The sequence below is a fragment of the Dermacentor andersoni genome, chromosome 7, assembly GCF_023375885.2.
Source record: "Dermacentor andersoni chromosome 7, qqDerAnde1_hic_scaffold, whole genome shotgun sequence".
In the NCBI taxonomy this organism is placed as follows: Eukaryota; Metazoa; Arthropoda; class Arachnida; order Ixodida; family Ixodidae; genus Dermacentor; species Dermacentor andersoni.
This window is the reverse complement of record NC_092820.1, coordinates 161,458,372-161,482,431: the sequence shown is the minus strand read 5'-3', so window position 1 is coordinate 161,482,431 and position 24,060 is coordinate 161,458,372. Positions and strand designations below refer to the sequence as shown.

General features: G+C 46.8%; 1 protein-coding gene across 1 annotated transcript in view; it reads left to right on the top strand.

Annotated features, from left to right (window-relative positions):
- Positions 1-2,848: 2,848 nt before the first annotated feature.
- LOC126533166 (uncharacterized) overlaps positions 2,849-24,060 on the top strand; it is a 30,640-nt gene continuing 9,428 nt past the window's right edge. Inside the window, exon 1 of the mRNA XM_050180432.3 lies at positions 2,849-3,375. The gene's annotated coding sequence lies outside the window, so the exon portion shown is untranslated. The remainder of the gene's footprint in view (positions 3,376-24,060) is intronic.

Genomic DNA, 24,060 nt, shown 5'->3' with positions numbered 1-24,060 from the left:
ATACACTCCCGAATGAACCGAAACTAATCGCCGTAACGCATAAATATTCTCGTCGCACATGTGTAGCTTACGTTGGTGCGTGACAAATTTCTGGCACGGCAACGAAAGGCGACCGCAGTATTTCACGTATAGACACTTCATGCGGGTCGTGTAATGTATAGAGCAGGTAACCGGTGGTAGAACAGAGCTGCTGAATTGGTGCCAAGGTAAGGGAAGCCTAAACTCGAGCACAGCAGAACATTAAGTATAACGTAATGTGATCAGCAAATTTGAAGGCATATACGACAGAGTCAGCTGACGCAAGACAATGCATTAACTCAACATCGTTGGAAGGGGGCTTTCGTCCAATATAAAACCTAAGGTAAGTTGATGAGATTATGAAATTCGCAGTAGCCCTATAGGATGTGTACTCGTTTTGTAATCTAAAGAGTACAGTCTTTAAAAAATTTACACCGTTTAGGCCTTATCTTGTCCCACAACAATAATCGTCATCAGTCTTGCCCGCATTTACTTTCTAAATGCTGCGAGCCGGGTACTTCCAAGTCACGAACGGCTTGCGCGTTATCAGCGTCAGGCAGCCTTCTCGACAGGAAAGTAACGAGCGCTGAATATTCAATAAGGAAACGCAAGCAAGGCAGATGACGATAATTGTTGTGGGGAAGGATAAGCCCCAACGGGTGCAAACTTTTTTAAAGAGTGTACTTGGTAATTTACTGACGGATATTGGTTGCGATATTGAGTGCGACAAATACAGCATTTTGATTTTTCGTAGAAGTCCAAGCTGCACAAGGCGAGCGTGTAAAGCGAAGCCTTATTTGCACATCCCTCCCCCCTCCCCATTCTCAACGTTTGGTGTATCGTTCGTGGTCGCCTGTCTCTCCGAATAGACTGCGTTTATACCGGAGGCAGTGTAATAATAAACGCGGCCGGTCCCGGAGTGTGGTCTAATCAAAGCCGGCCCAATCACGGAGGCTGCGTAGTTAAAGGCGGCGATATGATGGACGGATCCCGACACCGTTGCCCGATACGTGTCTTCGCAAGGCATTTAATGCGATTAGAAATGCGGACTAATCTCGGAGGCAGTGCGAACAAAGGCAGGGATGAACCGATCCTGATAATGATATCGCAATTGCAGTCGCTCAAGTGTGGCATGGGGACTTAGCTGCTTTGGCTCTTTTTGTGGGTTTGGCGCCGATGTCTTGACGAATAGACGTAGCGAGGTGCCTCTCTAACAGCTGATTCACGGAGAGTGAAATCACGAGGACCAGCTATGACGTCAGCCTGGAGGAGCTCGAAGAGAAAGCGCAGGTATATAGTAGTAGCGCTGGTTTGTATGTCAGAAGAGGTGTTCATATGGTTCTGGGAGACCCTGAAGGATAATTACCAGCATCCCTAGATGCAGCTACTACTGATAACCGACCATAGTGGTGACGACCATTCACTTATTTCAAGAAATAAAGAAGTCAGCATATAGTTCTTCTGACGTATTGCTCCAATGCCAGAAACATAACATATCATCTACGTAGCTTAAAAATGGCGTCTACATAACGTAAAATAGTGTCCACTTTAATGCAACGTGACATAAGGCCAATACAACCAGCATTCGTCTACACCGATTCCCTTGGTGTGTGGAATCTGCACAAATTTTCAACGTCGCTCCTTCGTGTCTACATTACCATTCCCATTAGGAAATGGTTGAGTGTGTGAATGATTGGTTGATTTATTGATCTATCGATCGATAGGAAGCTGTCGCAGTTTCTCCGGTCCGAGGAGGTGGGAGCAGGGTTAACATATGGAAAGGCTTCCGTGCTTAATGATTCAACCATAAGCAGCTTGCGTTTTTTCTTTTGCTTTTTAACGAGCAAACACTGGTGCAGATAATAAGAGGTTTGAGCAGTTGCCACACAACAATCTGTGCAAACGGCAAAACCACCTCAAAGCGGCTCAGTGACGACTACGTTGCTGTGCCGCACCTCCATAGCAAACCGCAAACATGAAGCGTCTTAGATTTATGTCTGTTCGGTCCAACAAGGAACCTTAGGGATGCGTCGAGGGGCGCCTTTGAGGGCGCACTCAGACCTTCGAGATTCATCATAGGTCAAGAGAGACAGACTACTAGACTTTGTCGGAAATGCCATCTTACAATTCAGCCGTTCTTCGGAAAGCTAGACGTCGATCGATAAGCAAAATCATGGCCGGGATTCCTATCGCTACAAATGAATCTCGGCGTCACTTGTGCACCGAGTGACATTTTATTGCGATCACTAAATATAATGTCACAATCAATACAGCATACAGCCGTCCCCCTTCACCCTCTTCCCCCATACACAATATTTACACACACAAAAAAAGATAAAAACATTCTTTACTGTACAAGCGCAGACAACTACAGCACTACACGACAGCCCTCCTAGTGGCAACATTCGATCTGCACTTCGAGCAGCGTCACTCATAAATGCGAAGACAAACAAAAGCTGAACAACGGAGGAAAGTAAGAGCCGGAAACGAACTAAGGTACAACAAATGTACGCGCAAGCAACCGCAAAGCGCGAGCGCGAACTGAGAGAGAAGAGAGTGGTATTACAAAATAAAGAAAAGCGCACCCGCCCGACATCACGAAAGAAGGAAGAAATCGAGCGGCGAGCGGGCTCATCGTATGCTTTTTATCTAGATTCGTACTTCTCCTCTCGTCTGCCAACCCCCCCCCCCCCCCCTTTTAGTTCCAGCCCCCCACCGGTCGCCCCGCCTTTCCCGTAACGACGTCACGGAGCAGGAGGACGGCCATTGGCTGACCACCGCCCTCTATAAGAAGCAACTACACCGCCACGCGCTGTCCGTCGCCAGACGAGCTACAGACGCCGTCGCGTCGATTGCCCCGGCAGAAAAAAAGAAAGGGCCCGCCGTGCGCGTTGCCGCTGCTGCAACGACGACCACCACTGTGTTATTACCGGAGAAGGCCCAACGCAGGCCGAAGCGGAGGGGGGGAAAAGCAGCGCCTGCCTCGCTTCGGACGTCCCAAACGCGGAAACGGTCTCCCGCGAAGCCCCCTCTACTTACAACTGCGCGCGTGCCCCAGTCATCGCGCCACCACAGCGCTCGTCGAGCGGGAAACTGCTTCGGATATACCGTTGTCGACCGCGCATCACTCCTGCGCGAGGATTTTTTTGTGAGGCCCGAGAGGGACTTTGCGAGTCGTTCGGCAGAGGCGGCGTTGATCCTTCGTCGACTGTGTTGACTCGTGGACCACGGAACCTGAAAGGGACTGCGGCGTGGATAAAACGAGAAGCCGGGTTCGACGAGGGAGCGCTGGAAGGCCCGCTTCAGCCAACCGCGGCCGCCGTGCTGGCAGCGGAGCAGCAGAAGCCGTGTTCACCGGTGAGTGCGCGCTTGTAAGCATTTCGGCGATAGTGTGCAGTTCTTGTCGGAAGTTTACGGGCCAACTAAGGACTCGCTTCGAGCTGTTCTTCAGTTGTTCAGTGCGCGGTTGTGCATCGATGACAGTGCGTGTTATTCTGGGAGGTCTAGGTGTGAAGAGTTTTTCACGCTTTTGTTTCTATGTGACAGTTTGCAGCCTTTTGTAGGCAGCACAACAGCCAACTGAGGAGCGGTTTTCAGCGACAAAAATACTAAATCAAATAAAACAATGTGTAATTTATCCAGTTAGTTAAAACGCGGCGTTTTTAACCAGTAACTCCCCAGAAGGTTCAACTACATTTTAGACGTATGCGTTTCTATTTATATGTTGTTTTTTATTCCTTAACCTATTTGAATCATTATTCAAGCGACGCAACTTTGAGGCTCATAATATAACCAGGAAATAGAGATTTCAGAGTGCAAATGTTCACGGATCCTTGTTAATACCACGGAATAGGGAGAAGATTTACAAGTAGAACGTGCGTTACAAGTAGGGGCACTGGAAATCATTGAGAAGGGAGTCCTCTGACACAGGAATAAACACTAATTAATAACAGTGACATAGAGCGACACGTCAAATTACTCGTCAAACTTCGTGGTACACGGATTAAAATACAATTACTTTTGCTTGCTTCCTTTGCGAAATGATTTACAACCTCGTTTTTCTTTAGCAGAGGGTTAACTTTACATTCAGCTCTATGTTCGAGGATTTTTTTTGTCGTTGCTATAGTTGCCTAAACATTCAAAAGTAAATTCAGACATTCATGTCCGTGCACCGTGATTGACAGAAAGGGCTAAAGTCTTCAGTGTGGTCATGTGTCGTGAGAAACTTGTAGCATAACCGATCACAGCATAACTGTATACACTAGCATACATACTGCACTGCAGCATAGGCACAGGTAAAATATATTTGGCCCTTCCATTAGTATAGGCACGTAAGTATATATATGTGTGAAAACGGCAGAGGGTGTCCGTATTCGCGGCAAACCTTTTTATTCAGCTGGTGTCTACAACAGATTGGACAAAAGAAGAAAACACATGCACGTAAATTAAGTTAAAATTCGAAGCTGAAACATCCTTTCCGCACAAGAGAACGAGGACAATATGTTATTAGCTCTGAGACTGCACCATTATTTCTGAAAGCTATGGCGACAAATTTTGCGATGAACAATCGACCACGCGGTAGTCGTATATGTATTAAACTATATTCTAGGGTTTTACGTGCCAAAACCACGGCCTAATTATGAGGCACCCCGTAGGAAGACTCCGGATTAATTTCGACCACCTGGGGATGTTTAATGTGCACCCAATGCACGGCACACGGATGTTCTTGCATTTCGCCATCATCGAAATGCGGCCGCGTCGCCGCTGGGATTCGATCGCGCGACCTCGTGCTTAGCATCGCGATGCCATAGCCAAGCTGTAAGTATATATCGCGAGAAGCAAATCGTCCTCCTCTCCATGAAGTAGTCGAGGCTAGCGTAATTACTGTCGTCGCAAGTGTTGGCGAACCTGACATAACTGAAAAGCAAAATGTAGCGATCTCACCTTGTTCACGAAGTTTTTCATTCACGACAGAATCACGAAGTTCATCTGCTGTGGCTAGTCCCACTAAATAGCGAAGTTAGTAAACGTGGTTGTCTAGTAACAAACAACTGTTACGAACCAAACTCTTTGGACAGTCAGGCCCTGCAGGCCTGTATAACACAGCGATTCCGCTCCTTCGATTAACTTTGTTTTCCTCTATAATCCGTCGATCGGGAAAGGCTCAGAGGATGAGTGTCGAACATGAGAATTAGAATAGGGTGGATACATTATTTTTGACATGGCTTTATCCTGAATTCATTGTCTGTCACAGGCTACGTTTATGTATATCACGAATATATAGGCTTTAAAAAAAGATGTTTTACAGGCAAAGTTACGCGTGCACGAGATTGGCGAACTGACTTGCCTACGCAGGGTCGTACGAGTTAAATTTGCGAGCGCAAGAGCACACGCTACAGAAGACCTTCCTGTACAGTCTGTACATCAACCTAGAGCGATGTGAGACACTGTTCTGCACTATATATATATATATATATATATATGTATAATTGCAAGTGACTGGCCCGGTATTTGGCTACGGAAGCCTGAATACTAAAGGTTTCACTTCACTAATCCCCATGCTTGATTCATTTGACAATTTAACGTTGCGGAGAAGCAGGCGCCAATATACCGTGCTTTGCTGCCAAGATCTCAAATTCCGTAACATATAAATAAATCGAGCGTCCGGCGAAGACTATCATACTTCCCAAGTGCGTTGGTAGACGTGTTTAACGAGAAGGAGCTATAGAAGAGCGCCAACTATATGTCGGCTGTCGAACGCAGAGTATCGGAACACTTCCGATATCCACCTGGCCAATTGTCTCTTCCAATACATTACAACTAGCGCCCGTACAGGCCAATAACGAATTTATGCCAAACATCGTTACCACGAAACAGAATCTAACTAAATAGAGGATACAACGAGTATAAGTGAAATTTCCTTTGGAGTCTCCACATAAATTCATAGTACAGTATACGTGCAATGATGAATATAACGAAACAATTCTGCCTCTCCCTTCAGCTTCGTTATAACGAGGTTTTACTTAGTGACAACCTGACACGGATATTGAGGATGATACAAGAGAAGGATGAAGCAAACTTATACAGGGAGGGTATCCATACACGCGTCCGGTTTGCTACCCTAGGCCGGGCGAAGGGGTTAAGGGTTACAAAGGGGTGATTTCAAGAGCGTAATGATATCAAAACACCCACGCTGACGCTCTTACCCGCTCTTCACACGAGAAATACTTGCCGCTGTGCTTCGATGCCGGTTGATAACAAAGCCTAGTCAAAGTATCCTTCATGCTTTACTGAAGTCAGAATGAAAGGAAGGTGTTTCTTTTAATGGACCACAGGTACATTTGTTTCGCCCGGTGGATATAGTATAAGTAGAATTAATGTTGTGAGCAGATACAACGCGAGTTGAGCAAACCCAGAGTTGAGAGAGCAAACAAGGAATCGATTTTTTACGAGACACATTGAAGCACGCATTATAAACGGAAAGAATTGGCCAGATCCGGCTGCGCTCCGGACTAAACTGACACCCGGAAAGCTGTACATTGCTATTCATGCACTTCGTTAAGTGTATAGTATGTGCACATGTAACCGAAAGTGTGCGGGAATCTACACGTGCAGACGATGTTGCAGAGTTTCTATAGACGACATTCTACACGCGTCGTAAAAACGCGTCTACGGGGTTTCTGTAGGCCACTAAAGTGAATGTTCGTAAGGGTGCACCTAATCATAACAGCTTCTCGCGTGCAAAGTATTGCTTTTTTTCTGGCAGCTCTCTTCTTAATTCCGCATTATATATAACATTCTTTAATGAGTTCATTGTATATACACTTCTCGACTTCATTCGATTGTTGCCACAATTTCTTGGCGTTAAGGTTTTAGCCGCTTAGGATCTCGAACACGACGACCTTACGCGCTCAAAAGGACACGCAAATCCGCTCTCCGAATTAACGCGCATGGAACGTCGCCGAGAGGAAGGTTCGTATACTTTGTATTCTGCGTATACGCGACCTCGCGCGCCACGACGATGCGCGTGTATTCATCGTTCGGAACACCGGAACTGACGGGTTCGAACGGCGCACATGCGCAACGTGTGATTCCGTGCATGTACCGTTGAGCGTACTTTATATATAGCCGTATAGTGGTATACACTTTCGCGCGGCACAAACGAATATACTATACGTACGCGAGCGCAGAATGGCGCGCGCAGGAAGATGGAGTTGCGCACGGTCTATACCAGGCGCGACGACGCACAGAGCTCGGAAGAGCTAGGCGCATACACCGTCCTTGGCCATCGCGCAGCGCACGCAGCAGAGGCGGCAGTCGATCATTTTTCCGCGTCTATTACGCACGCCGTCAGAAAGAGAGAACTTCCGAGCGCCGTGTAGTGTACACGGCAGCAGCAGCAGCAGAAGCAGGTGCAAAACGAAGAGACGAGAAAGAAAAAAAATGCGAAGAAAACGAAACAAAAGCATATGTAGGTTAGGTAGCAGTGCCCCATAAATCTTTCCCCGCCTGTGGACTTCTTTTATCGTTATTATTATTCGTATAGCCTTCGCGAGAGGTATATACTGCAAAGCTCGAGCAACCGCGCAACACGGCGCCAGAGAGGCGTGGAATGTGCTAACGGCGCTAGCTCGCTCGCGAGCGCGTGCTCGAGGGCTAAGCCTAGATTTAGGCTTAGCGAAGGCGCAGCTAGCTCCGCCGCCACTAAACATGCCGCGGGGCTTAGGCCTATACAGTGGCGCGTATGTAACGCGCGTATATACGCGACTGCGGCTTTTTTACTTCGGCGCGTACTACTTTTGCGCGCAATTACACTCGCCCCGGCACGACGGGAGTGCGGAAACGACTTCCTTATCTCGATGCGCACGGGGACGTGTGTGGTTGAGCGGGATGCTTAGATGTGAGCGGAATTTTAGCGGTATGAATTGCTATAGTTCTGATATACAGTGTCAGTGATTCGAGACGCAACAGACTGAATGAGGGCTGTTGCGAGCAGTTGCGTTTGGCAACATGCACCACGCAGATTTGGCAAACACCAGAGTGAATGAACCGGGACGTGGAAAAGGGGGTATGGTGTCGGGTTGGGTCCGGTTGGAATTTTTGTAATTTTGAACCAACTGAGTATAAGGAATAGCGCTGGTAAACTTCACTACCTTTTTCCCAAAATCCAATGATAAACACATGCATCCTGGCATATGTATATATATATATATATATATATATATATATAAAGAAACGCCGTCGCACGCAGGAAAGTAAAAGCAAACGTTTAATTCCAACGTTTCCGCCAGGGCCCGGCCTTCACCAAGAGTGCGATTGCGAGCACGCCGAGCTTGCAATCGCAGAGCTTGCTAATATATATATATTAAACGCCTACCTATTCTTCAGAAAGGAGGTGACAGCACAACACAGAAATCGAACATAAGAAGGAGGGGAGGAAAGAGTTGCAATCGAATATCATGCACGAATTTGTAAGGCAACACACGGTATATTACGGGCTATAGCTTCCCAACAAACGCCATCTCTTATAACGCAGAACACAGGTGCACCTAGACTGATATCGCTTCGCAAAAGTACCGCGCAAGCGAGCGTCCCGTTTTCCCGAGAGTGTCATTTTGTATTAGCGACGCTCACAAAACCTGGGCGCCGTCCAAGTATACGGCAGCGTTGGATGACTTCCATCTTTGGCGCTCGTTTTTTTCCTCCACTCGCCTCAATTATGCCTCTAATTACCCTAAGTGTCTCCTATCTCGTACGACACGCATCGCGAGTTTCAAAGTGAGACGAGGAGAGCTTTGCATATGGATACAGCAGCGTAAGGGCACTGCATCTGGGAAATCTGCTTTTCACTATTTAGCCTTGCAAAGACATTCGAAGAAATCACCTCGCTTAATGAATAGGAAAAGTCTCATCCACGCCACACACACACACGCAATCGCAGTGTTAAAGGAAAAGAGATTTCCATATTCACGTACCGACCATGTGCACACTGACTGGCCCTGACGCCTCCATTTTGTCTCGCGTAATCAGATGTCTCTGTGAATTCGCGCCCATAAATTTTTAAAGCTGCACTGACGAGTAAAAGGAAAGGAAGGATAATTTGTTGACTAATTTGTTTTAGAGCAAACGCGCCTATAATTAAAGGAGGCAAACCTGCAGAGGAGATAAATCAGGCGCTGTCTGTATGGAGTAGAGACAGCTTGTCGTTATTAAGGTAGCCAGAGGCATACCAGTAGAAATTTCCGAGACTGAGCCGAATACTAATGAAATCGTGCCAAAAGCGAATCAAATATCGAATACTTTTCGTATGGTTATCAAGTATTTCCAATAGCCGTTACTACCATTACTATAAAAGGATCTTCGTGCGCATCCCATTGTATTCACAACGTTAGCATGTTGATATTGTTATACTGCATGTAGTATAAAGCTTTGTTAAATAAAAGCGCAGATAGAGATCAGAAACAAATAGGAGCATTAGATTCTTCACATCATAACTGTATTCGCACTTGGGGACCTATGTTTTGTGTTGGCATGTTTTGTTAATCGTGCTTTTTCATTTCTTTTGTTCTGTCTGCATGGACTTCGAGTCCGCAGTATGCATTGAATAAATGAGTAAAATAAAGAATGAATAAATAAATAAGCCAATTACTCGCATACTCATCTATGACTCACTGGCGAGTGCGAATGATAAGGGTTGAAAGTCTGGCTCCCTGAATGACGTAGCTTGCTATACGTAACTTCTTGTGTTTTATCCCTCCGTGTTTTACCCCTCCGTGTTTTATCTATGACCACGGAACGAAATGACCACCGGAACGAAATTTGCAGCATTTTGATTCATTCTCTTTTTGGTTGATTGCGCTGAGTTGGCGATATAAAATATTCAAAATACTATTCGTAAGTATTCGCATTTACAGAAAGTGACTATTCGATTCGAAGACCGAATCAGATAGTGCAGGCAATATTCCGTCTAATGTGCAAAAGTTTCGCATATTCACTCACACCTCAAGTAAACGAGAAATATATATATATATATATATATATATATATATATATATATATATATATATATATATATATATATATATATATACATTACTTTGATATTCAAGTACGGGCTCTGAGAAAGGCAATTCTATAGTGCTTCAATTTGTGAACTTGTAATCTCTATTCTTGTCAAGAAAATTAAGCCTCAGCTTCTAATCACTCCAAGTGAATCTCCGCCAGCGCAGAAATCGTTTTGGTTCCCTCGATCGGTCGGACACCGCCACTTCAGTATTAAAACTTCACCGACTCACCCATCGTTCGTTTCTGCTGGGGTCTGTAATATCGCAAGCGCGACATACGCGTAACACGACGTCTCCATAGCTCAAACATCTTCGTTCTCATTCGAAATATAATCAAATGGCGTTTATTTCCCAATCCGTGCAATCCTCTTTGTTACATACGACCTCTCAACGTGACCACAATCCATATTCCTTCCTTCGTGACCCCTTCAAAGCACGCGAACCTGCACTGTGCCTTGTTGTCACAGAGATCGATGTCGTCAAACGTTGACGAACGACATCCCAAAGCGGCTCACTGCATAGTTCAACGCTTCGGGTCGCGAGTTTGAAGAAACGGACGGGGAAAATTGCGAGGCGAGACGATTGAAAAAAGAACGACAGAGGGCTGCAGACACGCGTGACAACTCTAGCCTTGCGACAGCGAGGTCATAAATCAGCTCATACGACACCCTGTATGCATATAGCCACTCTGTCGGCGTCGCAACAGATATCGGCTCCGGAGGCCGCCTGCAAGCGTGTTGTCGCTGCGTCGCTTCATTACCTTTTCAAATTGGCTGATCCGCACGCGGTGCGATCCACCCAGACGAGCGCTGCCGTCTTTTTGCGAGCAGCGTATATACACAGCGCTATGGCAGCCGGCAGCGCACCAGCGTGAAATGCATAGACGCCGCTCTGAGCCTTGTCGACTCTACGCGAACACTCTGCAAGCTGCGTACGTTGGGGTATACAGGCGTCCGTAATCTCGCCTATAGAGCGTTTAAGTGTGGTGTGCTGCGAGCCAAAGAAAGCGATATTCTTGCCTTGCTGCTTGGTTTGCCAATGCCTGTGAGCAGCGGTGATATGGGCTTGTATTTACAAAAAACGCGATTACGCTAGGACAGTTCCCGCATTCCCGCCAAACCTGGTGTTCTACGTAGTATTAGCGAATGCGGCCAGCTTGTGATCACGAAGAGCACTTGCGAATGAAAAGTTCTGTGAATTCAGGCCCTGTACGCGAATTCAGACGCACTTCAGCGCGATGTCCTTGAACCTGTATGGCAGTTATATTGCTCTTCATATAGCAGTTTGCATCAGGGAACTCAAACGTTTCATAGACAACAGTTTTACTCACAATAGGGTGTAAAATGACTGGCGTCTGCAGTACATGCATTTCAGAGGCGCCACAGCAGGCAACTCCGTATATACATAAAGACGAAAACGAGCTTGTGCGCATCGCGATGACGCAGCTCCTTTACTGAGAAGGTGAATATGTCCCCCGTGAGAGGAGAGGAGGAGAACAGAGGGCAAGACAGGGAGGTTATATATGTCGCCAGTGCATAGACGCGGCGGGCTACCCTGTATAGCGTTGTGAGATCCTGCCGCAGTAAATGTCGCATTCCTTTTCTAACAGCGATAGCAGTTGCGCCCACTACATCCAACTTTCGTGCGGTCTGTCGTGCATATATCGTAATGATCACATTTATCTCCAGGTTTTGTGGGCAGACGAAGTCGTCTTAACAGCAAATATAATTTGCTCCGCACTATACGCGATGTAGTTCCGGTTTCCCTTGCGTCCGCGAGCCGTTGTGCAGTCGTCGTGCCGTAATCGTTGTTCCACGGTTCCGCAGTTGTAATCGCCGTTGTGTACACTGTAAAATAATTTCCACCCTAAAAAGTGACAAAGGTTGTAAATGTGTCTATAACTCACACCCTTAGGGTGTTATTATATAAAGGACACCCTAAGGATGTGAGTTATAGACGCATTTACACCCTTTTTCACTTCTTAGGGTTTAAATTATTTTACAGTGTACAAGCAAATAATGCCAATGTTTCAAGCAGTACTTAAAGCTTGCCTAAAGTGAACCTCATACCAGTTCTTTCTTTCTTTAGCTCGTTCTTTCTTTGGTGTACAACCAATCAACTTCGGTGCACTGATCGTTGGCAGGCTTGCTGCTTGTGGCTGCAGTTAAAACCAGCCTTTTTGCTCTCACGACACTGAACGTTTTTATTCAGACGCAGTTCGGACGGCGCTTGCGCCGTCGTCGTTTACGTTAATAACCTTGGACTAGCGCCCCCCCCCCCCCCCCCTCCAAGCTGTGGCGAGGGAAGGGAGGCGAGACAGAGGACGCCATTGTTTACCTTTGGACAAGACAGCAGCCAAACGGTGGCTGTAATATAGGCGCCCGGGAGATATATGCCGTACGTATGCGTTCGAACCAAGCCGGAGGGTATTAGGCCTTGCGCGTGCGCATGTCGGGGCGCCATGGTTGAAGCGGAGGTCGTAAAAAAATGCTCCGATGAGATATTAAGCGCGCACGCGCCGCGCTTGTTAACGATGCATAACTTAAGGTTCCAACGACGGGGGAAAAAAAGTAGTGTTAGTGGCATTCCCACTGCTTTGGAGGACAGAAAGAAAAGATTAAGGAAGCGTTTGACGTCGTAAACGGGCTTCTTGCATTCAGTAGCCCGCAGTCCATGGGTGCTGGAAAAGCCTAACGCGAATGCGTGGCTTCTCCCATGGCTTCTGTACCCCGACCTTCCCGGTACCAATAAAAGAAAAGAAAGTAATCCTAATGTGCTTGTGTTTTATTAAAATGTCTTTCTTTTTCTTTTCTTTCTTTCTTTTTTTTATGCCTGTAGCCAATGCGCACTGCCCGAACACCAAAGGAGCAGACGATCCTTCTTCGCCCGTTTCTCGTATTACATGCAGACGACGGGCACCTTCTGCTAACGTTGCCTTCTGCAGCCTCGCCTGTTGCGTGACGCGGACTTTTCAACCGACCTGACCCCTCCGTGTCAGAGGTGAAGGTTAATTGGTTTCCCAGAATTCCCCGCGCGCAGCCGTCTAGTTGAGGGAGAGTATTCTATCCGCGAGTCGAACGGTTCTACCCTTAATGGGGCTTGTGTGCCCGTGCTTGACGAACACGGCAATAGATTATCTGTTTCTTTTATTTATTTAAACTTGGGCTTTCATTGGTCTTCTGTGGCCTTTCGACGATTTAAGGCACACGCGCGTTATCCGTGATTCTAACCGCATGTCTTAGCCGTAGATATGCGTATAAGTTCAACTCTATGTAGACCGCAGTCAACGTTTTGTTGTGCGCGTGTGTTTTATTTCGTTTTCTTTATTGTGCTCGGCTTTGCCCCCTTTGAGGTCACGTCAGACTTCATTCGTGGCCTCCCAAACAAGAATTTATTAGAGTTCGGCATATATAAAGGATATCTTGTTTTCTTTCTTTACGATGACCGGCGTGTGCACATGAGAACAAGGACATGCGCACACTGCACGCGAAGAATGTTACGCGAGTTTTCAACAAATATCCGGTTTGGCCTAATGCCTTGACTTATACAGACGGCGTACAACGAAATAAACATGAGTTAAGGGGACTTTGTGTGTTATGGAAGAGTAATTGGGACCCTTAACATTTAGACGATGACACACGTCCTTTTCAGAGCTGACAGAACTATCAACACTGACCGTACTCAGCTGAATCAGTATAACTATTCTCAAAAACTTGACTCCCTGTAATCAATAGGTTGCTTCAAGTAAATGCATTTTCATTTCTAATGTTTTGGCTACTTCTAAAATATCACTGACAACATTAAAGTCAGATGCAAACTTGAATGTAGCTACGGGTCGCCTCTCACATGTGCGTAAATGTTGGAGACTCGTCTGGGAGCCGATTCAAAAACGTTTCGTTCTTAAGTACTGCTTGCCATTGACAGGCCGCCCTCGCTGATAATGCACCCAACACTACGATTGACTCGCACCTGATATTGCGAACAAAGCCAGCGTAAGGACTTTTTTTTTTTTTTTTTTGCAAGCACGGGCCTCGAGAACTGCGTAGCAGCAGCTCTAGCCTGCTATAGTACGCACTTTTTATAGTATAGTAAAGTACGCTATAGTACGCACTGCTGCCCTATACCGTGTCTTGCATTCATATGTTTCTCCATGTTTTTATCCATCTGCATCCCTTGCCCAGCATTCGGGTAGTCAACCGTACTCCGTTATTGTTACCATCCGCGCCTCATTTCCATCTTATTCTTCTTCCTTTTCTTCTTCTGCTACGCCATCATCATCACTCCATTTTATGTGCACAGCGAGACGAAAGCCACTTGCCTTCGATCTCCCGATTGTCCCCTCTCGTCTCAGGCTCCTCACTAATCCAACATGCCCGCAAATGTGTCGATATTGTCCCACCCACTAGTAATCCTCTGCATTCCTCGACTGCGTTTGTCAGATATTCACAGCACATTCTCTTACTTATAGACCACCGGTCTTCGCTGTACGTGCTACATAATGAACTGTCAAATCTTAATTCATCTCTTCCCCCCCCCCCCCCGCCTCTCTCTCTTTAGTGTATGCTAAAAGTATTTGAGAAGCCCTCCGTGTTCTGCAAACGGACGGACGGACGGACAGACAGACAGACAGACAGACAGACAGACAGACAGACAGACAGACAGACAGACAGACAGACAGACAGACAGACAGACAGACAGACAGATAGGAAAAAGCAGGGAGGTTAACCAGAATCGAGCTTGGTTGGCTACCCTGCACAGGCAGAAATGAAAAATGAAGGAACAAATTAAGACAAAGAGAGAAAGTCAAGAGTTCATGTGCTCAGGGCTGATATCGGCCGATCCCAGTGATAACGTGGGAGGAGCGCCACTCTTACCTATGACGAAGCGTGAAGTGGAACATAGAATTGAAATGTAAGCATTGCATTATCCTGGGCTAGGGATAATGTGTTGGAGCTCCGAGCGCCGTGTCGCATTCGGTCGCTCAGTCTCGTTGCCTGTTAGGCAATCGCAGCGGCGATGGAAAAAAAAAAATCCGATGAAATCTTTCTTTCCCCCTTTTATATGAAGATCAAACGCGAGAAAAGGCGAAACCCATCTTCAGGGACAACATACCGGGGAAACAGGCGTTCCGTGCCTAAAGAAAACGGCAACAATTATAAGCGGGCAAGTTCCAACGCCGCGTACACGTGCGCGCATCCGCCGTTGTACGGCGCTTCTAATGATAACGATGTGCCTTTCGCCGGCGTGTAAGAGCGGAGAAATCACGACACGGCCACGCCTACAGTTTCACCCGACGAAACGGTCGCTTTCTTTTTTTTTTTTTTTCGACGGCGACTCGCTTCGGAACCAAAGCACGAAATCATGGGCGTCGCTCGTCCACTGCTCGAGCCACGAATAACAACGCCCCAGCTACACTAGCAACGCTCACTTTCAGCGAGAAAAGGCGAGAGTCTCGGCTTGGCCTGCGGCGCCGATGTGTGACATGCGCTCCGCTCTTTTGGTAAATCTGTGCAGCAGTGCGCTAGGCTGAAACCACTTTCGCGATTTGGAAGAGCGAGCGTATAGCTATAGCTGGTGTTGCGTTGGCCCACATCGCGCACTCATCTGCACGAAATTAGTTTTGGAACGTGAACGGCGCGACGGACGATAGAAGGAAGGCGTAGTGTGTGTGCGTGTGTGTGTGTGTATGTGTGTGTGTGTTCTCAAATTTAAATTGAATTAAAAAAAAAAGAAAAGAAAACCCCAAGCAATGCATAAAAACAAACAAATCCCAAGTAGCCATACAGTGAATTCAGTAACCTACTAACACAAAAGCTAACTTCAAGAGAGTTAGCTTGGTTAGTGTGTTTGATTACCGTAGACAAACGGAAAGGTATGGGTTACGTCGGAACCGGGAATCCCATGACACAGTTAAGAAATTGACGCTAACTGCTCTGCCCGTATAACGTGTCACGAACATACCACTGAGACCCCAACACACTAAGACCACTAAAAAGGAAAAAAAAAAAAACGCAGACAGGCCAAAAATAAAGCCAACCAAAGAATTGTCTCATGTGCACTCACGATAAGTAATAAGTCTGTACCACTGCACAATAACACTGTTATGCGTGCACATACACATCCGCAAGAACGTCGCGATCCTTCAGGAAACACTTACAGTATGCGAAAAAAACTTGTCTTCGCTCTGGACAAATGCAAAGGTCTGTGCGCACGCAGAAGGACAAAGGGAGGGGGGGGGGAGTAGAAAAAAAAAGTGGTTTCATGTTTTCTATTATTTTTATATTTGCTCAGATTCTGGGACGACCACTTTTGTTGCTGTTCCAAACTTGTGGTAACTTGTGAGTGCAAAGAGATGATTGCTAGCCAGTCTTGGAAATTCCATTCACCATTCACAAGTTTTAAAAAAAGATGAAGAAAAGCTAGCTGCACAGAAACGTTATCATTTGACGCATTATTATTATTATTATTATTATTATTATTATTATTATTATTATTATTACTACTACTACATATGCAACCATAAGCACACAAAGGAAACAGGGAGGAAGCAAGCTGAAAACTTCCACCGAGAGGTGCACAACGCCTGCCTACTCTTTCGGAAGGAGGGAACGAAAAGAGGAGAAGATAGGAAACGCAGCACTCGCACGTCTTTCATGCGCAAATTTTATTTGCCGATTGCGGCACCACAGATATTTACTTATTACAATGTAGCACTATTAGTGCCAGCAACGTTACTGCAGACACAACCACATGACCTGAATTCAGACCACGTTATGACGGCACGCCTATCTTCGAGGCTACTGTCGTTAAATAACGAACTACCACCAACGAGCTTTCTTGGAACAGGGGCACAAGTCAAAGATGATCACATACTCGCTGACTGCATTCTTATGAGAGAGGTTCGTATATTTCACATAACAAACTTTCTCTTATCTACTGGCCTTTTCTAAAGCAAATATAAGCTGCCAATTTCTTCCAACTCGTGGCTTTATAATGTACAATATTCGTCTTCAATCAATCAATCAATCAATCAATCAATCAATCAATCAATCAATCAATCAATCAATCAATCAATCAATCATACCGTCTTCAATGAAGCTGCCTAGTTTTCAGGAATGCACGACACACATGAGAGGGAAAAAGAGACGGAAAGACAGGGACGCTGGATGCAGCGCTGCGCACGGCCTTTATACCGCAGAAACAGCGGGCATCAAAGCTCGTATATGTACAGTTGAGGCAAAATCTAGACCCCACAGCATCAGCAAAAGCTTCATATCTTTTTCTAACATGGCCATGGCAACGTGGAATTGTCTTAATGCATTTCATCGGTCGAACAGGCGCGCAAGTAGGCTGCAGGTACCCCTTTAATTCGATCTTCATGCTTATGGGCTACGAAGAACAAAGTTTTTTTTTTCGTGGCACTATTGGTCCTCGGACTCTTGCTCGAGAACGTATGTACTACACGCAGTCACCAAGAACATCGCGCGATAAGCGCTTGCACCGCCAGGCACGCACTGAGTCGCGTTTCGACCGGAACGTATATCGTGCGTTCGGTGGACGCGGCAGGATGCCAGAAAGTGTGCGGCGAGCGAGCGTTCAGCACAGTGTTTATAGCACATCGCAGTGCCTGCTCTTTCCTTCGTCAACGACTAACGCCCTTCGATAGAACCGCTAATGAAGATAAAAAATGAAGAAATGAAAGAAACAAACGGAACAGTCGCAGTGGCGTGGCCGCGGCACCCCCAACCCAAGGTCGCAAACGGCACCGCCGACCCCCTTGGGGGGTGCACGACTTTGCGACCCTCGTTGGCATTAATTGCCACAGGTACAACGGTACGAGAGAAATAAATAAATGCTAAGGACCGATCGCGAAAGCGAATAGGTCTGTACGGACGCCGCAAAGCCCTCTGTTGAGCGGTGCGCAAATCGCAGAGCGAGGCGTAGTTGCGTGTATACGTACGACCGGGCGGGAGCAACTTCTCGTCGGTGTTTTTTTCTTCACGACGTGTGAGTCATTTAAAAGTCGGCAACGATCGGTGGAGAAGGATGGCATTCGAGGCAACGACCTTTGACGTGTTCTCCAGGTTGGACCACTGCGCCTCCGACAACATGGGCGCGGCCCGATACTGATAGGGCCCGTGAATATGTGGTACCTGTTCAGGTTGCCGACAAAGAGTAATAGAGACTGAGACAGAGAAATACAGTGGTTCTAGATGTCGAGCACGTTCCTCTAGTCGTGCCTGACGCCCCTGATATTGAGGCTGCTCCTCTCAAACTTCAAATGCTTACTTATGCCTTATTGTTGTTACCCGAGTCGGGTCAGGTCGGGTCCAGTCGGTCTGGGCCAGCCCGAGTTCTGACTCAATCCTCTCACGTTGAGGTCACGTAAGCGAAGTTTTATGTGCCAGATCGAACTTCGATGGATATTTTTCTGACTGCTTTCGATGCTATATGAGGCCCTGCGAGAGAGTTGTGTTATTTCCCTGCTCATACTTTTTTCTGAATATTACTTCATGCCTAGGCCGCAGATTAGGGTAGCAAATCGGATGTGCCTCTGGTTGGCCTTCCATGCCCACATTTCTTTTCTCCTCTCTTTATCTCTCTTATCCGGACTGCCAAAATGAGTCCCACGCGTGCCAGATTTCCATTGGTGCTTCTCAAGTGTTCGTGACGGTTTGACAATCTCCTCTTATCGTAAAAAAATCATCTATATCACCAAGTGCGGGCACTTGTTACTGGTACATTATACTTTCGTTCAAGTTTTGCATTCAAGTTTTATGCAGCACACCTCATGCTGCGCAGAGATGTTGGCCTTTCGACAGAATATGCTACAATGTACGGACTGCAATTTACCGCGCCAAACGTTTGTTTCAATTCCAGTTAGTCGGGAGCCGGGAACATTTGATGAAATTCGGTGCAGTCCCGATTACTGTAATGGCTGTTAACCTTTTCCTAAACAGCCGGACGCCGCAGTTTCGTTCATTCGCTTATGCGGACTGCGAGGTGCTTTCCAGGATTACTATGATAGGAAAGCACACGCGGCGCTATTTGCAGCAAGGTTTCTCCTTTGCCAGGCATAACTCATACGATGAGTCATCGACGAGGGCTCTGCGGGTACCTGCATGGAGCAGGATGACATATAACAGTTGCGTGCGAACTGAATCGAACGGCTTCAAACTGGTTTGCTTCCGATCCTTTGCTTTCCAAGCACGCGTCTGAGAACAGAGTATGTGCCACCCTCGGTCTATACGGGAGCCGCTGTGTAGAACAACTTCTTAGCGACAGTGTCGTAAGCCGGGACGCTCGCTGAAGAAAGAAAGACCCCCGCACACACTGCACATGGGAACCCGCTTGCTCGGCTGCACGCAAGAAAACCCGTTATGATTCCGTTGCAGCATAAATGGCCTTTGAATTATTCTTCGTTGCGATCGCGTTTGACTGCTCTGTACACTCCGTTGGAAAACTATCAGCTTCCCCGCCGCTTCACACTCCATGAATCAATGAGAATTCCTATTAAAAGGCTTCTCCTTACGTACGATTTATATATAGACCTACACAGCCGTAAGTCAACTTTTCTTTCAGCCACGGGAATAAATTACTTGTCGCTTCATTCAAATTACAAGTTCTTTTGAATGTTTAGGTTGCCTTCTTTTTCTTTTCAATGTGCGCATGATATTTTGACGCCTATGAAGAGCTCCAGCTACCAATACGATTTAATGCGGCAAGAAAGAAGAAGCGCCTTTGTTATTATTGAAATTAAATGTTGAAGTGAGAGGAGTTAATCACAACGCGGGCGATGCGGGCTACTACTTTCCACTTAGTCAATGTATGGTTGCTATATTGATTACAAACATAATTTTAAGGTATATATGTCAATATATGTCAATACGCATACATTGAACACGTTATACGTTTGCACAGTATCAACTCTGGATATCGAACCGACGCAAAAGTTGATGCGAAAAAAGGCGAACCAACAGCGCAGCCCGTTCTTTACCGCAAGTACGAACGCAGTTCACCTCCACAGTTCGCGTGCACCTTAATAAGGCCCACACCGATCACCTCACATTTGTCAGCGCGAGGTCGGACATCTTGCCCTTTCCTTCGAAGGGAAAAACTACCCGAGTATACGCGTATTCTTGTAATTACTGCCTTTCCTCATTCCAGGTAGCTCATTCGCATATACAGCGCCAGCCCGTGATACTCACAGTTCTTCTACCGGCGGATGTAAGGCGGCACTTTCACTTCATTGCAAGGCGTTCTTGCGCCGTAAAAACCTGAGAGGTCGCACGAACTTTGCTGGCGTCACATGCAACTCTGGTGCTCGACGCTCCTACGGTGGAGAAGGAGCCTTGGTTGATACATAAATAGAAATGACTGCCTTCATAAAGCGTTCGCGAGAGCGAGGTTGATCAAACACGCATAAATCTACGCGAGGAACGCCTCTCGCCTCGCCGCTGCTGAGCGCGGCGCACTTCTTGTGCAAGTTTGTCGGTTCCTGGATCGCCGATGGCCGCGCTAATTAAACATCGTCGTCCTTCTTTTTTTTTACGGCTACGCTGCTCGGAGAGGAAGCAAATAGAGCTCGAAGGCATTTCCACCTTGAGAGAATGCGCAGCATGCAGGAGAGGGCGCGCAAGATTGCTCATGATTCTTTTTAAACTTTCGAGGCCTCTTATACGGTGATTTTGCCACAATTTATATATATATATATATATATATGTATATATATATATAATGCAAATTTTGCATGGTGAAAATCCAAGCACAGTTCCACTCTGACGACTCACAAAGCGTACAAAGGCATGTAACTGGAATTGAATCGTTGCAACCATTCTGGAGGTCCAGTATGTCGACGCAGAAAACAAGGCGTATGTAAACGCGACTCTTTCTCGTGAACTACGATGGGTCGTTCTGGAAAGAAGCGCTCACACGTTGAAGGTCTCCAGCTTGTAGCACACTGAGAATCGCGCGCCTCTTTCAAAGCGGTAGCATGAGCACGCCCGGTCAAGGTGGTGGAAATCTTCGTCGTCAATTCCGTAGACACAATGCATGGGGCCTAATGTAAACAAATAAAAAAAAAGTTGAGAAATCTTGTCAGTCAGTTACAGGCACCACGCGATTTTGCTTTCAAGCAAGATATCTCCCTCGTCAAGTAATCCAGCTGATGCGATAGCACGGTCGAGAAGAGAACATGTGGAAACTTACCGTGGTATCTGTCACAGAACATACTATTAATAAGCCTGTTTCCAGCAAAGATCACCTTCTATATGCCATCTGCTAGTGAAAGCATCATCACCCAGTCAAACATCGCGGGTAAAATCACTATGCATCACCATTAAAACAGGGCCCAGATTGATCACTCCTTCACGCACGACGAAGAAACGCGGGGGATTTACGACAACATCGAGTCACCAAGGCTGGCCGTCAAGTTGCACCGTGCGTCTCACACTGAGAACGCCAAGAGGAAAATCCGGTAGCGCACCGCCATACCAGATCCTTCCGTTGCCCTCCGGCGGCGATGACCCAACCATCCATCCATCCATCCATCCATCCATCCATCCATCCATCCATCCATCCGTCCATCCATCCATCCGTCCAACTTCCACTGACTAAGCGGTCGCTTCCGCCGCGTGTTTGCACAGGCATTTCGCGACCAGTAAAACCGCGCGTTCATACAGCTTCGTGCTGTGCCGTACTCATTCTGTGCGCGGTTCCTTCCGTTTAGGGCTCCCCGTAGAACAAACACAGAGAAGGCCATCAAATCTCTCCCGTTTGCTTTGTTCGGTTTGTTCTGTACTATACCGCGTGTCTCGCAAAAAGCACACGGACCATTACTATAAGACTGCTACTTGCGAGAAGTGCGTAAGAAATGCAAACGTGCAGCGTGAGGTTGTAAACGCCTCTAACGCTCTCTAGAAGAAGAAGACTTTGCGAAAGACTGAGGGCATCTACCGCTTGGGGGGACGACTAGCAAGACTCGGCGCACGAACACCGGCGAAGCGAGACTAGCCACGGGGTGTAGACTTTACGCTCTCCATGAACAGTCACTCTGCAGGGAACCCTTGTGCCTTGACTGTCCTCTTTTTATGGTCACCTTATTCTTGTGTGCGTAAGGCTTCTGTGTTCTTTTCCCTCTCGGAAGTGGTTTACACAGGAGGATATTTGAACACCCTCTCAGGTCTCCCAGTTCTTCAGCACGTACGTAGAAACCAGTGGCAGCATTTTTTGCCCGCACAATATCCGATCTAGAGAGAGAGACAAAAATATGGATAAAGAAATGAAAAGAATGGAACTAGACCCTAAATGACGTGGCGTCTTGTTCACGGTGTCTTAAGTCGTTCCAAGGCGCCGCACGGACGTTACGATCAAGTCTATAAGCTACGCAGCGCTAAGGTGCGTGAGACAAATAGCAACAAAATGCAAGAAGCATCAAAAAGAAAATTAGCACATTGTCTGCGTTGACTGCGGTTGAGAGTGGCTTCTCCTGTAGACTCGTTGGCGTTGTCGAGTACGCAACTTTACGGGCACGTGGTATGGCGTCGCCTGGTAATAGCGTGTGTTTTATGCCGTCGTTAAATTACGTGCCAGGCTCAAACGTTGGACGCCTCATATTTGCTACACTATGCTTGAATTACTCGAATGGCTTTTTCTTTTCTTTCAAAGAAAGTAAAGCATTCATAGGAAGCTGAAGGCCTGAAGAGATCGACAGTGGCGGGACAACGGACGTGTAAACCTGAAGCCAAACATTCAACAATGGGAGCACTTTCCAACATTTTCCTGACAAATGCAAGACTCCTCCTTGAAACACGTGGCTCCAACGTGGCTCCAACCTTAAGCTCTCGTTCAACCACGGTTAATCATTTGAATCGCGTTATTCTTTTTTCTTATATTTATTCTTTGACTTGATTTGCTCTAGCGCTCGTTTGATTGTTTGCCTCTTCTCGTGTGTCTCTGACGCACCTGTTTAAGCGCACGAACTAAATATAAACTGGGCGCTCAACATGTCGTCAGGCACTTCTGCCACTCTGTCACGGTAATCCGAAGGGCATTCGAAAGACTATTAGCCCGAGAAGTCAGGGTAGACTGCGAATGAAAGATAAGAGTAAACTCACAGAAGAGGCTGGAACAAGCTACACCATTTTCCGCTGCATTCAAGGAAGCACGACTCGATTCGATAGAAGAAACCTCGCCTGCCAATCTAACAAGGCAGCATATACGCCTAGATCGAAGCTCCGCAAGACTCGAGAGGAAAAAGACGGCAAAATTAAAGGCGCCGGCTCCGCGGGCGGTCCAAATTGGATTCAAAAAGAAAAGAAAACACGCGATAACGACAGGAGGCATATATTCACGACACCGCGTCGGCTCCATGGGCGCGGCACGCTGTTCGGCGGGGGAGCGTACCGTGGACGTCCTTCGCGCGATTGGTCACAGTCCGTCAAGCTGCTACGTACGCGCAGACACACGACCATCAACTCTCCGTGGAGTCGCGGTGTCGGCTCAGCTCAACGCGTGCGATTTCGCGTTACGAACGGGAGCCGTATACCCGGAGAGCGAGCTGAAGTAGCGGCTAAAAGAATACCCGTACACCAGGTCGAGCAAAGAAGGAAAAGAACGAATGCGAGGAAAATAAAAATGGAAAGAGGAAGCTGTCAACTTCCGCGAGTTGCCAGCGAGCAACGATCGGCGGGTCTAACGACGGCGACGACGTGAACAACAAAATAAAAAAAATCAATGAAAAAACGAAGATATAGGTGTGACGTTCTTGACAGGCAGTAAAAACGAGATTCCTGATCGCACACTTCACTAAACGTCTTTTTTTTAAATTCTGTTTGCTGTGTTTATATTTTTTAACTCTTTCTAGCTCTACTTGTCACATAGAGCTGCCGTGTAGTATACCGTTACGAACTGGAGTGACATGGCGCCAAAAAACGTAATGTGAATATTCGCTAACCACGACCACCTTCTTTCTCTTCTC